Raw genomic sequence first — 18,113 nt, forward strand, 5'->3', positions numbered from 1 at the left:
CATCAGCACACCTCAGCAGTGGTGCCCATGGCTGTCCCCGCCATAGCCCCCCCATCCCCCAGCGATACATGAAGCACGTGGCACACAATTCCCTCTCTTTGTCCCCACAGGAGGAAAGGTGGCCCCTAACAGATGGGGAAGGGCCCAGATGGACGTCGGGGTATCGGACATCAGAATCCTTATGCTCTATGAAGAACAGCCCTGGAGATCGCGGGAATGACCGAAGACAGAGCGGTCACTGGCATCGGACTTAGCCTGTGCGCAACTGTGAGTATCCACTGGCCCTCCACCCAGATGATCTGTTACACGTGTGTTGCTTAAAGCAGACATACCCCCCACCGGGTCGGAGAATCGCCGGGGGCCGGCGTGAATCCCGCCTCCGCCGTGTAGTGAATTCTCCGCCACCAGAGATTCGGCGGGGGCGGGAATCGCGCCGCGCCGGTCGGCGGGAATCCCCCGGCGATTCTCCGGCCTGCGATGGGCCGAAGTCCCGCCGCTGTCAACCCTCTCCCACCGGCGTGGATTAAACCACCTATCTTACCAGCGGGAGCAGGCGACGCGGGCAGGCTCCGGGGTCCTGGGGGGGCGCGGGGCGATCTGGCCCCGGAGGGTGCCCCCACAGTGGCCTGGCGGGCGATCGGGTCCCACCGATCCGCGGGCGGGCCGTGGGGCACTCTTTCCCTTCCGCCTTCGCCATGGTCTCCACTATGGCGGAGGCGGAAGAGACCCCCTCCACTGCGCATGCGTGGGGATGCCGTGGCAGCCGCTGACACTCCCGCGCATGCGCCGCACGGCAAAGTCATTTCCGCGCCAGCTGGCCAAAGGCCTTTCCCGCCAGCCGGCTGGGCGGAAATCACTCCAGCGTGGGCCTAGCCCCTCAAGGTGAGGGCTCGGCCCCTCAAGATGTGGAGAATTCCGCACCTCTGGGGCGGCGCGATGCCGGACTGATTCGCGCCGTTTTTGGCACCGGTCGGCGGACATCGCGCCGATTACGGAGAATCCCGCCCAATGATCCTTCCCTCTCGCTTGAACACATGAATATTCTCCCACAGGATTTCTATCCGCTGGTTCCAGCCCATCTGGGGTGACCCCCTGCCTTCCAAGAGAACACTTCGGAGGGCTCCGAAGATCCAATTATCGAGGCATTCACAACCTCCACCAGCGCAAAGGCAGACACCACAATGGGCAAAAGTAGTGAACAGGCTTCTGGGGCACAATCTGGTGAGCACCACACAGTTGTTGATGCACATCAGGTGAAGGCAGGATCATCCCTCAGCCAGAGGGTGGTTAATCTGTGGAACTCTTTGCTGCAGAAAGATGTGGAGGCCAAATCATTGAATGGCTTTAAGACAGAAATAGATAGGTTTTTGATTAATAAAGGGAGAAGGCAGGAGAATGGGAATGAGAAAAATATCAGCCATGATTAAATGGCGGAGCAGACTCGATGGGCTGAGTGGCCTAATTCTGTTCTTATGCCTTATGGTCTTATGGTCACCTCTGGAGTTCACTTCAGGTGACCCTCCTTCCCAAGTTGACTCCCAGGGCCTATGGGCACCAATTGGGAGGAAGGAGTGCTGGAGGCCGACTTGGAGCCTCCCTACAGGCAGGCTGTGGCAGTCAGCAGGTCTCCCGAGTACCCCACTCCTGACAACAGCTCATCTCGTGGTCAGCGGGCAGAACAGAGTGGCACAACGAGACATGTGCCACTGGCAAATTGGCCGAGGATTTCCAGTCCTCGGTCATCCAGAGCATGCCCACTGGAGGCATCAGAGGCTAAAGGGTGTGCTAAGCAATTCGCTGCCTCCACCTCTGATGCGTATCCTTGGCTAGGGGCAAGGCGAGTTCTGGAGCACAAGTCTTCAGCGGTTTTTTAGGAATATTGTCAGGATCCGTTGCTTTTGCAGTATCCAGTACCTTCAGCCATTTCTTGATACCATGTGGAATGAATCAAAATGTGATGCTGGGAGCCTCCGGAGGAGGCTAACTTTTAATTCCAGATTTATTAATTGAACTTAAATTCCACCAGCCGCCATGATGGGATTTGAACCATGGGTCATCCACTCGGCACTTCTGACTGAAGATTGTTGCCAATGCTTCAGCCTTGTCTTTTGCAAGGAATTTTCACAGTAACTTTATTGCAGTGTTAATGTGAGCCTACTTGTGACGCTAATAAAGATTATTATTAATATTAATAAAGGTTGCTGGGATCGCCCTTCATTGAGGACGGGGATATTTGTGGATCCTACTCCTCCAATGAGTATCTTAATTGGCCACCACCATTCAGGAGGACGTGGCAGGAATGCGGAGCTCAGATCTGACCCGTTGGTTGCAGCATTCCTTTGTTCTGTCTAACTCTTGCTGCTTTTGCTGTTTGGCACTCTAGTCGTCCTGTGTTGTAGCTTCACCAGCTTTAAACCTAATTTTTAGGTCTGCCTTGTGCTGCTCCCGACATGCTCTCCTGCACTCTTCAATGAACCAGGGTTAATGCCGTGGCTTAATGATAATGGTAGAGGGGGGGAATATGTCAGACGATGACTTTGCTCGATCTATTTGAAATCGATCCTATCTGGTTTGCCGGTTGTGTCAAACATTACGATGGAGAGTATTCTCAATGTGAAGATGGGATTTAGCCCCACAAGGACTGTACAGCGGTCACTCTTACTAAAGATGCATTTTCAACAGTGAAGTTAGTGAGGATGAGATCAAGTAGGTTTTTCCCTCCTGTTGGTTCTTTCGCCACCCTCTGTCGACTTAGTCTCGCACCTATGCCATTTAGGACTCCCCCAGCGCAGTCTGTAGAGGTACTACCCAGCACAAACCCCCCTAGATGTATAAGGGGAACTTTTCTGGGCCATGGCTGGGTATGCCTTTGTTGTTTCCGGTGCTTAGTTGGATGCCTAGTGGTCTGTTTGGTTTCATTTTAGGCTTTGTAGTGGTTTGATACAACTGAGTCGCTTGATCGGCCATTCAAGGGGCAATTAAGCATCAACAACATTGCTGTTGGCTTGGAGTCATATGTAGATGGCAGATTTCCTTACTTATAGGGCATGGGTGAACCAGATTGTTTTTTGCAACAAGCGGCAATGGTTTCACGGTGACTGTTACTGAGGCAACTTTTAATTCCACAAGCTGACGCGATGGGATTTGAACCCATATTCCCAGAGCATCAGCCTGTGCCCCTGGACTACTGGTTTAATGACATTGCCATTATGTCATATAGAAACATAGAAAATAGGAGCAGCAGTAAGCCATTCAGCCCTTCGAGTCTGCTCCGGCATTCATCACGATCATGGTTGATCATTCAACTCAATAACCAAATCCCGCCTTCCACCCATCTCCCTTACGTTATATGTGGACTGGGGGCAGAATTCTCTGTCTGTTCACGGCAGCGGCATTCTCCAGTCACACTGCAGTGAATGGAAGATTTGGCTAAGTGCCAAATTACATGTCGGTGCCAGCAGCGGTAGAGGGGCGGACTCGCAATGGAGAATCCGGCCTTGTTCTTCAAGGAATCTTTCTTATATGTCCCATGACCTGTCTATTATCACAACATGCTGTTGTTTACTTGCCCAGTGGTTGCCATTACACACTTTGAGCCAGAAATGATAGTCTTGTTTTATGATCTTCTTAGAACAAGGGCTTCAGGGAATTGAGTCATGAAACTGTGAACCTGGCTCCCAGCATATTTATCCACCCTGAACAATTACATTAAGTTGGAAGAGATCTTGAAGAGTTTGGGATATAGAGGATGCGCAAAGTGAGTTTTCTATAGTGTCTTAAGATCCTTCCAGGCCTGGAGTGTGCATGAATTCCCCAAGCCATACACTTGCCTACTGCACGCTCCAAAGTCCAGCTCGCTAACCTGGTGTGAGTGCTCATGTTCCAGATTCTGAGGGAAATAAAGAGGGACAAATTCTCGTCAGAAAAAACTTACTGACATTTTTAACAAAATATAATCAATTAACAAAAGCATTGCACAATGTAGTTTTGAAGTGTTAATATAAATATCTAAACAATCAGTCAACACCATCAGTGATGCAAGATTATATGACAACAGAGCATGGTGAGGGATGGTTCTATGTGAAGTCCTGTGCTAAGCCTTGTCCTGTCTATAGGCAGCAGAATGGTTCATGAAAGGTCAAGTTTAGCAACAAATTTGCCTCCAGCAGCCTTGATCCTGTCCAAGGTCTACTTAAGTTAAGACCCACGATGATGATTTTGATCCAATCTCTGCCATTCTGCCAGCGAGAGTTCTTAAAGGTCCGTTTTTTTCCTGCACAGGAATAAATGGATTTTCCAACCGGAACAATTTTGAAGAATCTGTGAGATTTCTCCGATACAAGGACAGAGACATGGTCCTCTGATGGGCGGGCCAGAAGAAAAAGAACGTTTGGGACAAAAGGGGGGGTGAATTTGTGGGATGAAAGGGGGAAAAGGGGGAAGAGAAGACTTCCCAGATTGTTAAACCTGCGACCCTGTAACTTCTCTCTCTTCCCCATGTCGTGGGGGAGGGGGTGAGGGAGGATGAGGAGCTGTGGGTGCCGGCCATTGGGGGCGGGGCCAAAAGGGGAAGCGCGGGCTTTGTTCCCGCGCTATGGTAATCATGGCGGGAACAGGGAAGCAGGAAGGAGGGGGCCTCGCACAGTGTGAGCCGAGGTCACGGGGGGAAGCCGAGGTCGGCCAGAGTTTGCTGACTTCTGGGAGCAAGATGGGGCGTGCAATTACGCTAGCTTGGGATCTAGCGGGGGGGGGGGGGTTAACTGGGTTGCTGTTGCTGGGGAGAAGGGGGAGCTGGTATGGGAGGGGGGGGGGGTCGGGGCGGGGGGGCGCCGCCTGGGGGGGATACAGCTACGTGGGAACCGGGTGAGGAGCTGGATTGAAAAAGGAAATGGCTAGTCGTCAAGGGGGTGGGGTAAAGAGCCCCCCAACCCAGTTGATCACGTGGAATGTGAGAGGGCTGAACGGGCCGATTAAGAGGGCACGGGTATTCGCACACCTAAAGAAACTTAAGGCAGATGTGGTTATGCTTCAGGAGACGCATCTGAAGCTGACAGACCAGGTTAGACTTCGCAAAGGATGGGTGGGGCAGGTGTTTCATTCGGGGCTGGATGCAAAAAACAAGGGGGTGGCCATACTGGTGGGGAAGCGGGTAATGTTTGAGGCAAAGACTATAGTGGCAGATAGTGGGGGCAGATACGTGATGGTAAGTGGCAAACTGCAAGGGGAGGCGGTGGTTTTGGTGAACGTGTATGCCCCGAACTGGGATGATGCCAATTTTATGAGGCGTATGTTAGGACGCATCCCGGACCTAGAGGCGGGAAAGTTGGTAATGGGTGGAGACTTTAATACGGTGCTGGACCCAGGGCTGGACAGATCGAGGTCCAGGACCGGAAGGAGGCCGGCTGCAGCTAGGGTGCTTAAGGATTTTATGGTGCAGATGGGAGGAGTAGATCCCTGGAGATTTAGTAGACCTAGGAGTAAGGAGTTTTCGTTTTTCTCCTATGTACATAAAGTATTTTCACGAATAGATTTTTTTGTTTTGGGAAGGGCACTGATCCCAAAGGTGACGGGGATGGAGTACACGGCTATAGCCATCTCGGATCATGCTCCACACTGGGTGGACCTGGAGATAGGGGAAGAAAAACAACAGCTTCCACCCTGGAGAATGGACATGGGATTATTGGCAAATGAGGGGGTGTGTTTAAGGGTGAGGGGGTGTATTGAAAGGTACTTGGAAATTAATGATAATGGGGAGGTACAGGTGGGAGTGGTCTGGGAGGCACTAAAGGCAGTGGTTAAGGGGAGCTGATATCTATTAGGGCACATAAAGGAAAGCAGGAGGGTAGGGAAAGGGAGCGGTTGTTGAAAGAACTGCTGAGGGTGGACAGACAATACGCGGAGGCACCGGAGGAGGGACTATACAGGGAAAGGCAAAGGCTACATGTAGAATGGAGTGTTCAAGGCATTTTATGAAAGATTATATGAAGCGCAGCCCCCGGACGGGAAGGAGAGAATGATGTGCTTTCTGGATCAGCTGGAATTTCCTAAGGTGGAGGAACAGGAGAGAGTGGGGCTGGGAGCACAGATTGAGACGGAGGAAGTAGTGGAAGGGATTGGAAGCATGCAGGCGGGGAAAGCCCCAGGACCAGACGGATTCCCAGTTGAATTCTATAAGAAATATTTGGACTTGCTGGCCCCGCTACTGATGAGAACCTTTAATGAGGCGAGGGAAAGGGGGCAGCTGTCCCCGACTATGTCAGAGGCAACGATATCGCTCCTCCTAAAGAAGGAAAAAGACCCGCTGCAATGCGGGTCATACAGGCCCATTTCCCTCCTGAATGTGGATGCAAAGATCCTGGCCAAGGTAATGGCAATGAGGATAGAGGATTGTGTCCCGGGGGTGGTCCACGAGGACCAAACTGGGTTTGTGAAGGGGAGACAGCTAAATACAAATATACGGAGGCTGCTAGGGGTAATGATGATGCCCCCACCAGAGGGGGAAGCGGAGATAGTGGTGGCGATGGATGCCGAGAAAGCATTTGATAGAGTGGAGTTGGATTATTTGTGGGAGGTGTTGAGGAGATTTGGCTTTGGGGACGGGTATATCAGGTGGGTACAGTTTCTGTATAGGGCCCCAATGGCGAGCGTGGTCACGAATGGACGGGGGTCTGACTATTTTCGGCTCCATAGAGGGACGAGGCAGGGATGTCCTCTGTCCCCGTTATTGTTTGCACTGGCGATTGAACCCCTGGCCATGGCACTGAGGGGTTCCAGGAAGTGGAGGGGAGTACTTAGGGGGGGAGAAGAACACCGGGTATCTCTATATGCGGATGATTTGTTGCTATATGTGGCGGACCCGGTGGAGGGGATGCCAGAGATAATGCGGATACTTGGGGAGTTTTGGGATTTTTCAGGGTATAAACTGAACATGGGGAAAAGTGAGTTATTTGTGGTGCACCCGGGGAAGCAGAGCAGAGATAGAGGATTTACCGTTGAGGAAGGTAACAAGGGACTTCCGGTACCTGGGGATCCAGATAGCCAAGAATTGGGGTACATTACATAGGCTTAATTTAACACGGTTGGTGGAACAGATGGAGGAGGATTTCAAGAGATGGGACATGGTGTCCTTGTCATTGGCAGGTAGGGTGCAGGCGGTTAAAATGGTGGTCCTCCCGAGATTCCTTTTTGTGTTCCAGTGCCTCCCGGTGGTGATCACGAAGGCTTTTTTCAAAAGAATTGAGAAGAGCATTATGAGTTTTGTGTGGGCTGGGAAGACCCCGAGAGTGAGGCGGGGATTCTTGCAGCGTAGTAGGGACAGGGGGGGGGGGGGGGGGCTGGCATAACCGAGCCTAAGTGAGTACTACTGGGCCGCCAATGTTTCAATGGTGTGTAAGTGGATGGGAGAAGGGGAGGGAGCGGCGTGGAAGAGAATGGAGAGGGCGTCCTGCAAGGGGACTAGCCTGCAAGCAATGATGACGGCACCGTTGCCGTTCTCACCAAAGAAATACACCACAAGCCCGGTGGTGGTGGCTACATTGAGAATTTGGGGGCAGTGGAGACGGCATAGGGGAGGGACGGGAGCTTCGGTGCGGTCCCCGATAAGAAACAATCATAGGTTTGTTCCGGGGAGAATGGATGGGGGATTTGGAGCATGGCAAAGAGCTGGGGTAGTACAATTAAGAGATCTATTTGTAGATGGGACGTTTGCGAGTTTGGGAGCGCTGACGGAGAAATATGGGTTGCCCCAAGGGAATGCATTTCGGTATATGCAATTGAGGGCTTTTGTGAGGCAACAGGTGAGGGAATTCCCGCAGCTCCCGACGCAGGAAGTGCAGGATAGAGTGATCTCAGAGACATGGGTGGGGGACGGTAAGGTAGCGGACATATACAGGGAGATGAGGGACGAGGGGGAGATCATGGTAGATGAGCTGAAAGGGAAATGGGAAGAAGAACTGGGGGAGGAGATTGAGGAGGGGCTGTGGGCAGATGCCCTACGTAGGGTAAACTCATCGTCCTCGTGTGCCAGCCTAAGCCTGATACAATTTAAGGTGCTACACAGGGTGCATATGACTGGAGCACGGCTTAGTACATTTTTGGGGGTAGAGGATAGGTGTGCGAGATGCTCGAGTAGCCCAGCGAATCACACCCACATGTTCTGGTCATGCCCGGTACTACAGGGGTTCTGGGTGGGGGTGGCAAAGGTGCTTTCGAAGGTGGTGGGGGTCCGGGTCGAACCAAGCTGGGGGTTGGCTATATTTGGGGTTGCAGAAGAGCCGGGAGTGCAGGAGGCGAGAGAGGCTGACGTGTTGGCCTTTGCGTCCCTTGTAGCCCGGCGCAGGATATTGTTAATGTGGAAGGAAGCTAAGCCCCCGGGGGTGGAGACCTGGATAAACGATATGGCAGGGTTCATAAAGTTAGAACGGATTAAGTTCGTGTGAAGGGGTTCGGCTCAGGGGTTCACCAGGCGGTGGCAACCGTTCGTCGACTACCTCACAGAAAGATAGAGGGAACGGAAAAGAAGTAGATAACAGCAGCAACCCAGGGGGGAGGGGGGGGGGGGTGGGGGGAGGGGAGGGTGGAGGAATCGGACGGACTCTCAGGGATGTTATTGTACATGTATAGGTATTTGGTATATGTAATTGTATATTGGACTGTTGGCCTGTAATTTTGGAGAGTATTAATTTTGGACAAGGCAGTTGCCATTTAGTTTTGTTTTTCTTTTGTTTTTGTTTATATATTATTTATTTATTTGTTTAAAACTGGCCACGGCTATTTATATTGCTTTATTGTTGTGTAAAAGAAACACTACATATTGTTATGCTTGGCCAAAAAACTCGAATAAAATATATTTTTTAAAAAAAGAATAAAATAACCATTCCACCACGGCCTTTCCACAGAACCTCTCCCCACCCAATGGACACGGACGCCACTCCCCCCACCATGCACATGGAACCCCCGACACCAGCCCCCGGCAGTGTGACTGGCACTGTCCCCTGGTGGCAGTGCCCAGGGGACCAGATGCCCAGAGAGTGTTGTGGTAATACCAGGTATTGCAGTACCTGAGAGGTGGATGCCCATTGGCTAGACCTAGGAGTCTACCATTGGCTAACGTACATAGCTCCGCCCTGAGAGGCGGGGTATAAGAACCAATGCCTTCCCAGCAGCCTTCACTTTCTGTATCGAAGCTGCTGGGTAAAGTTCTAGCTGATTAAAGCCGATTAGTTATGACTCACCTTGTCTCGAGAGTAATTGATTGTGCATCAATTTAATCAGCTATTACTTCTGAAAAGATGGACCTCAGCATCAAGCTGGAGTGCCTTCAGCTCAGTCCCCACGCAGACAACTCCGCTGCTATCTTCAAGCACTGGCTGGCATGTTTTAAGAGCTTCGTCGACACGGCCGCCGACACCCCCACGGAAAGGCAGAAAATGCACCTTCTACGCTCCCGAGTCAGCCCTGCAATCTACTCTCTGATCGAGGAGGCGGAGAATTATGCTGCAGCTATCGAGCTGCTAGAAGGACATTCCATCCATCCCCTGAACCAGGTCTACGCCCGTCACCTGCTGGAAACCAGAAGGCAGAGTCAAGAAGAAACACTGGAAGACTTCTATCGGGCTCTACTAGTGCTAGGCCGGAACTGTGGCTGCCCAGCAGTCACGGGGAACGAGCACGCGGAACTTTTAATTCGGGACGCTTTTGTGGCAGGTATGACTCCCCCCGACATCCGCAGAAGGCTCCTTGAAATGGACACACTGGGCCTCACTGAGGCACGGGCCCTGGCAGGGTCCATGGACGTTGCGTACAAAAACGCACTGGCTTTTGCTCCCGGACGCACGGCGCCCCCCTGGGCTGCGTGGCACCCCGTCGCGGCGGCCCCCCAGACTTTCCCACTAACCCCGCAGGCCTGCGCTGCTAAACGGCCCGTTTTCACCGCTGGCCAACGCTCCTTCTTCTGCGGCCAAGCGAATCAGCCCCACGCACGCTGCCCGGCCCACACCGCCACCTGCAAAGGGTGCGGCAAGAAAGGCCACTATGTCGCAGTCTGCCAGGGCTGCTCCGTGGCAGCGGTCGCCAGCGACTATCAGCAGCCTTTGTTCCAGGTCCCGGCCGTCCAAGACCCACCGCCGCCCTTCTATCCCCAGGCAACGTGCGACCAATGGTTTGGCCATTTTGCCACCCGGCCACCATGCTGGATGGGTGGGCGTCGCCATTTTGTCCCTCGCCGACGCCATCTTCTGCATCCCCGGACTCCACGTGCGACCCGTGGCTGACGCCATCTTGGATGGGGCCTCAAGCCCCCAGCACTGCCGACTCCACGCTGCCTGACCAGAACTCCCCCTTGTTGCAGCTGGCCTCCGTTACCCTGGACCAGAGTCAGCCCTGGATGCTAGCGAAAGCCACCACAACGATCGCCATCAACGGCCACGCGACGTCGTGCCTGATCAACTACGGGAGCACGGAAAGCTTTGTCCACCCCGACACGGTAAGGCACTGTTCTCTTGTCACCCATCCCGTAAACCAACGGATCTCCCTGGCCTCCAGGTCACACTCGGTGGAGATAAAGGGGTTCTGCCTAGTGAACCTCACTGTCCAAGGCAGGGAATTCTGCTATTTCCGCCTGTACGTTCTGCCGCACCTCTGCGCAGCCACCCTTCTTGGACTGGATTTCCAGTGCCATCGACAAAGCCTGACCTTTAAATTTGGCGGCCCTATACCCCCACTTACTGTCTGCAGCCTCGCGACCCTTAATGTCGATCCGCCTTCCCTGTTTGCGAACCTCACCCCGGATTGCAAACCCGTCGCCAACAGGAGCAGACGGTACAGTGCCCAGGAGCGGACCTTCATCAGGTCCGAGGTCCAACGGCTGCTGAAGGAATGGGTCATCGAAGAAAGTAACAGCCCTTGGAGGGCTCCAAGTAGTGGTGGTAAAGACCAGGGAGAAACATAGGATAGTCATCGACTATAGCCTGACCATCAACCGGTTTATGCAGCTGGACACGTACCCTCTCCCCCGTATAGCCGACCTGGTAAACAGGATTGCGCAATACAATGTCTTCTCCACGGTGGATCTCAAGTCTGCCTACCACCAGCTGCCCCTCCGTCATGGGGACTGCCAGTACACTGCCTTCGAAGCAGATGGGCGGCTCTATCACTTTTTAAGGGTTCCCTTCGGTGTCACGAACGGGGTCTCGGTCTTCCAACATGAGATGGACCGAATGGTTGACCGGTACGGCTTACGCACAACGTTCCCGTATCTTGATAACGTCACCATCTGCGGCCATGACCAGCAGGACCACGACACCAACCTCCGAAAATTTCTCCAGACCGCGAATATCCTTAATCTGACCTTCAATAAGGATAAATGCGTGTTTAGCACCGACCAATTAGCCATCCTAGGCTACGTAATGCGAAATTAAGTCATAGGCACCGACCCTGAATGCATGCGCCCCCTCATGGAGTTCCCCCTCCCTCACTGCCCCAAGGCCCTAATGCGTTGCCTCGGCTTCTTTAGCTATTATGCACAATGGGTCCCTAATTACGCAGACAAGGCTCGACCCCTGATCCAATCCACAACCTTCCCCCTGTCGAAGGAGGCCCGCTAGGCCTTCTGCCGCATCAAAGCGGACATCGCAAAAGCCACGATGCGCGCCATCGACGAGTCCTTCCCCTTCCAGGTCGAGAGCGACGTGTCCGACGTAGAACTGGCGGCCACCTTCAACCAAGCGGGCAGGCCCGTGGCTTTCTTCTCTCGCACTCTCCATGCGTCCAAAATTCGCCACTCCTTGGTCGAAAAGGATGCCCAGGTCATAGTAGAAGCTGTGCGACACTGGAAGCATTACCTGGCCGGCAGGAGATTCACTCTCCTCACCGAACAACGGTCGGTGGCCTTCATGTTCGATAATGCACAGCGGGGCAAGATTAAGAACGACAAGATCTTGCGGTGGAGGATAGAACTCTCCACCTACAATTACGAGATCTTGTACCGTCCCGGGAAGCTGAACGAGCCTCCTGATGCCCTGTCCCGCGGCACTTGCACCACCGTGCAAGTGGACCGCCTCCGAGCCCTCCACGAGGACCTCTGCCACCCGGGGGTCACTCGTTTCTTCCATTTCATTAAGACCCACAACCTGCCCTACTCCATCGAGGAGGTCAGGACAGTCACCAGGGACTGACGAATCTGCGCGGAGTGCAAGCCGCACTTCTACCGGCCAGAGAGAGCGTATCTGATAAAGGCATCCCGTCCCTTTGAACGCCTCAGCATAGATTTCAAGGGCCCCCTCCCTCCACCGACCGCAACACGTATTTTCTGAACGTGATTGATGAATACTCCCGGTTCCCATTCGTCATCCCCTGCCCGGACATGACCACGACCACCGTCATCAAGGCCCTCCAGGGTATTTTTACACTGTTCGGTTTCCCCGCCTACATACATAGTGATAGGGGGTCCTCCTTTATGAGCAACAAACTGCATCAATTCCTGCTCAGCAAAGGCATCGCCTCCAGCAGGACGACCAGTTACAACCCCCGGGGAAACGGGCAGGTAGAGAGGGAGAACGGAACGGTCTGGAAGACCGTCCTGCTGGCCCTTCGGTCCACGAATCTCCCAGTCTCCCGCTGGCAAGAAGTCCTCCCAGTGGCCCTTCACTCCATTCGGTCGCTGCTCTGTACTACCACAAACCAGACACCTCATGAATGTCTCCTTGTTTTCCCCAGGAAGTCCTCCTCCGGGAATTCGCTCCCATCCTGGCTATCGACACCCGGACCCGTCCTGATGCGGAAACATGTGAGGGTGCACAAGTCGGACCCGTTGGTCAAGAAGGTCCACCTGCTGCATGCCAACCCCCAGTATGCCTACGTAGCGTTCCCCGACGGCCGCCAAGACACGGTCTCCCTTCGGGAACTGGCACCCGTCGGAGCCCCACGCACACCCGCACCATTGCCCCCACCCCTACCCTCCCCGCAGCACCTGACCGGAGGGTCAGTACTGCCGCCGCCCCTACCCAGCGCCGAACAGGCACCGACGCCCCCTACAGGCGCCCCTGCCCACTTTTCACCCCAACAGCGCCGCCTAGGGGTGACGAAGCTGCCAGGGAGGAAGACACCACGTTCCCGGAGCAGTGCCCAGGGGACCCGATGCCCAGAGAGTGTTGTGGTAATACCAGGTATTGCAATACCTGAGAGGTGGATGCCCATTGGCTAGACCTAGGAGTCTATCATTGGCTAATGTACATAGCTCCGCCCTGAGAGGCGGGATATAAGAACCAATGCCGTCCCAGCAGCGTTCACTTTCTGTATCGAAGCTGCTGGGTACAGTTCTAGCTGATTAAAGCCAATTCGTTATGACTTACCTTGTCTCGAGAGTAATTGATTGTGCATCAATTGTGTAGGTGGTAGTGACAGAGGTATCGCCAAGGCATGATCCTCTCCCACCTGGATGCTGTTCTTACCTGTGCGCCACTGGCGGTTTCTGTTGTAAACCGCACTGACCTGGCATCATGCTGCCAGGTGTGGGGCGGGGGCCAAAAATCATATTCAAATGTATTCTAATGGGGTTTCCATCTTTGCATGGCGGAAACTCTGTTATGTCACTTGCGGGGGGTGGGGGTGAGGGGGATGGGGGGGCAGGGGAGGGGGGAGACAGCTGGGCGAGGAAATCCTGCAAACGTAAATGCTGTTTGAGGAATCCCGTTCAATTATCCGCCCTCCTCCATTACTCTCGCTGTCTTTTATTCATGAAAGGCCAATTTACAGGATTCCATTGAGAGCCATAAACGTGATAATCTCCCCCCCCCCCCCCCCCCCACACCCCGCCCCACAGTGATTGTCCTTTTACCATTTGTTTGTATATTAAAGATGATTATTTCTTAAGCGTTGGCAGTGGAAGGGTACTTCCAGTATGCTGGGTATCCGAGCAGCTAATCCCCTGCTCTTTGAATCAAGCTTTATTTATTTTGTGTCAGGATTAACAGTGCGGAAGGTCGTTGGTTCACCCCTCATCCCTTCCCCATCCCAGCAGGGTCAGGCTTAGTGAAGAAATCAGGGCAGATTTATGTTTTAGATTATTATTATCCTAATCCCCACCCTCCCAGGACCTCAAATCGGCAAAATGGCCTGTAATGATAATGTTTATTGTCACAAGTAGGCTTACATTAACACCGCAATGAAGTTACTGTGAAAATCCACATTCCAGCGCCTGTTCGGGTACACTGAGGGAGAATTCAGAATATCCAAATTACCTAACAGCACATCTTTTGGGACTTGTGGGAGGAAACTGGAGAACCCGGAGGAAACCCACGCAGACACAGGGAGAACGTGTAGACTGCTCACAGACAGTGACCCAAGCCGGGAATCGAACCTGGGACCTTGGAGCTGTGAAGAAACAGTGTGCTGCCCATATCCAGCACACATCAAGCCCTGAGCTTCCTGGATACAGGGTCCGGTACCTGTTTATATTTACATATATATATATATATTTATATATTTATGTATCGTGAGTTCCTTGGGTGCAAATTGTCAGCAATAACTGCATAAGACGCTACCCCATTGCAAAAATCATGGCTTATGCTTTACCAACACCCTTCATCCGGAGGAGTCCATCTAGTCTGGTGTATAGACAATAACAGGCATTCCGATATTGTGGCAGTGATTCCACTTCAAAAATGCTTCATTGCCTGGAAAATACTTTAAGTATGTCCTGAGGTCTTTTTTTTTATCCCTTTTCCACAGTGATGGCAAAAGTGACAGAGAACGCAGACAATAGAGGTCAGCTGCATACTTTGTACCTTTTCTGGGTGGATGAGCGAGGGTGCATCAGGCCTCTCTTATTTGTATCTGCCCTGTGACCTGAAGAAAAAGGAAATCTCTGAGGCTGATTTATTAACTCACCAGCTTAGTCTCTTTCAGCCACCAAGTCCCTTTGTGAGGGCCTTGTTTCTGCCACACGTTGACACAACCTACCAGTTTATTTTAAGCACCTAAAGACATCATAATCGTTTTTCACCTGCAGGGACTTGTCAGCAGAAGGCTGTTGAATTCTGTATGTTGTGTGGGCGCTGCCCTGTTGTGGTCGCACAGCAGGCTGGTGAATTCGACACGGCGGGGGCAAGCTGTCTCCTGACGACCTTGTGAAGTTCTGCGAAATAGCAGTCAAATTGTCGGTGTGCACATTGTGATTAAGATTAAATACTGTTGACGTGTCCAAATTGGGGAGGGTGGGGTGCACGGTGTGCGCACATGTGCAGCTACAATAATATTGGCAGAAAATATCGGAAATATTCAGCAGGCCAGGAAGCACTGGTGGGAAACTATCGAGGCTTCCCACCAAGTATTTTACCCAACGACCCTGGCTACCTGCATAGCATTTAAAAGGGGAATCAGTCCTTATTTTTTTAATCATCATAAAATTTTGTGAGTTGGGCAAAAGATCTCACTGTGTCTGCTCCTTGGCAGGTGAGAGAGAAAGTAGGTGATCGGAGCGCTCTGATTTTCTTAAGGGTTCACCAATAGGAAAGAGGAAGGTTGTTGCACGCCTATATCGCTGCCTTGTTATAGCTCCAATAATCATATGCATTTTACATTGCATTCACTTCATTGATACTGATGTGGAGGGCTGGGTAAGAACAGTAAAGGAGGTCCCTGTTACGATGGAAGACAGGAAAAACTGAATGACGAAAGAGACATCAGCGCAAGGCAGTAGAACACGATTTTGGAACATATGGAGGTTTTTATGGGAAAGCAGATCATTGCTGACAGCTGCTCTCCAAAGTAAATGGGAGCAGAAACACAATCTGAAATTTTTTAACTCAATGTTGATTCTGGAACGTGCTGTGATCTGCTTAATTGAATGACTGAAAAATTGACCTGCCCAAGGCACCTCTGGACGCTGGTGAATTTTCAAAGTCAAAGATGCTCAAAATCAAGTGGGAAGACAGTCAGACAAACTCTTGCATCCTCACCCAAGTGCATTTTTCCCACATTGTGACGATGATCATGCAAAATCAGTTCCCTTGGTCTGATTTGCATTGCCTGTCAAATAATTAGGTTGCAAAGAAGATCCTCTTTCACAACTAAAAGATGGCAGGCAATCTCAAGGAGTACAGAGCCAGCCTCCCTGAACAGGCGCCTGAATATGGCGACCAGGGGCTTTTCTCAGTCACTTCATTGATGCCTACTTGTGACAATAAGCAATTATTATTATTAAGGGCACTCTGAAGGCCTCATTGAATAGAGGAAACATTCATATTGGTGCATGAGAGGATCTCTCAAGGGACTGACGATGACCTGAATAATTATTATTTTGGTGACTACCACAGACCTAAGCAATAAGACAGCACATGTGACTCTTGACGTTTGCCTTTAAGGAATAGTAAGCATGATATCAATAGATGACAAACGTGTTCTGTGATCCAGTCTTAATTTCAGTTTTGCTTTCAGTACAGCACAGTCACAGCTCCGATGTCTTCAACCTTTATGCCTATTTATACCTGCTCACATGTGTTTAGTCTTAATAAATGAACCCCTAGTATGTTTGTAAAATCCCTTATGAGTTACTGATGCCTATGATATTTCGGATCAGATCGGATCGCATTTCTTTATTTGATTGAGTGTTCTAAGTATAGAACAACAAAGAACAAAGAAATGTACAGCACAGGAACAGGCCCTTCGGCCCTCCAAGCCCGTGCCGACCATGCTGCCCGGCTAAACTACAATCTTCTACATTTCCTGGGTCCGTATCCCTCTATTCCCATCCTATTCATGTATTTGTCAAGATACCCCTTAAATGTCACTATCGTCCCTGCTTCCACTACCTCCTCCAGTAGCGAGTTCCAGGCACCCACTACCCTCTGTGTAAAAGACTTGCCTCGTACATCTACTCTAAACCTTGCCCCTCTCACCTTAAACCTATGCCCCCTAGTAATTGACCCCTCTACCCTGGGGAAAAGCCTCTGACTATCCACTCTGTCTATGCCCCTCATAATTTTGAAGACCTCTATCAGGTCGCCCCTCAACCTCTGTCGTTCCAGTGAGAACAAACCGAGTTTACTCAACCGCTCCTCCTATCTAATGCCCTCAATACCAGGCAACATTCTGGTAAATCTCTTCTGCACCCTCTCTAAAGCCTCCACATCCTTCTGGTAGTGTGGTGACCAGAATTGAACACTATACTCCAAGTGTGGCCTAACTAAGGTTCTATACAGCTGCAACATGACTTGCCAATTCTTATACTCAATGCCCCGGCCAATGAAGGCAAGCATGCCATATGCCTTCTTGACTACCTTTTCCACCTGTGTTGCCCCTTTCAGTGACCTGTGGACCTGTACTCCTAGATCTATCTGACTTTCAATACTCTTGAGGGTTCTACCATTAACTGTATATTCCCTACCTGCATTAGACCTTCCAAAATGCATTACCTCACATTTGTCTGGATTAAACTCCATCTGCCATCTCTCCGCCCAAGTCTCCAAACAATCTAAATCCTGCTGTATTCTCTGACAGTCCTCATCGCTATCCGCAATTCCATCAACCTTTGTGTCGTCTGCAAACTTACTAATCAGACCAGTTACATTTTCCTCCAAATCATTTATATATACTACAAACAGCAAAGGTCCCAGCACTGATCCCTGCGGAACACCACTGGTCACAGCCCTCCAATTAGAAAAGCATCCTTCCATTGCTACTCTCTGCCTTCGATGACCTAGCCAGTTCTGTATCCACCTGTAGCCAATTCTGTAGCCAGCTCACCCATGATCCCGTGTGACCTCACCTTTTGTACTAGTCTACCATGAGGGACCTTGTCAAAGGCCTGACTGAAGTCCATATAGACAACATCCACTGCCCTACCTGCATCAATCATCTTTGTGACCTCCTCGAAAAACTCTATCATTATAATAACACAATATGGCGGCAGTGGTGGATTCGGAACAGGCAATATTGTATTTAGCAAATCTATTATGAATGATTGGTACCTATTCTATCATTATAATAACACAACATAGTGGCAAACACACCATTGTGTTTAACAAAGCTCTTATGGGCTATTGGGAGTATTATATTATAATAACATGACAGTGACTAGATGTCGTCAAGCCATCTTCCAGATTTGAAGCTCTGCA

Source organism: Scyliorhinus torazame, chromosome 22, assembly GCF_047496885.1.
Source record: "Scyliorhinus torazame isolate Kashiwa2021f chromosome 22, sScyTor2.1, whole genome shotgun sequence".
Taxonomy (NCBI): domain Eukaryota; kingdom Metazoa; phylum Chordata; class Chondrichthyes; order Carcharhiniformes; family Scyliorhinidae; genus Scyliorhinus; species Scyliorhinus torazame.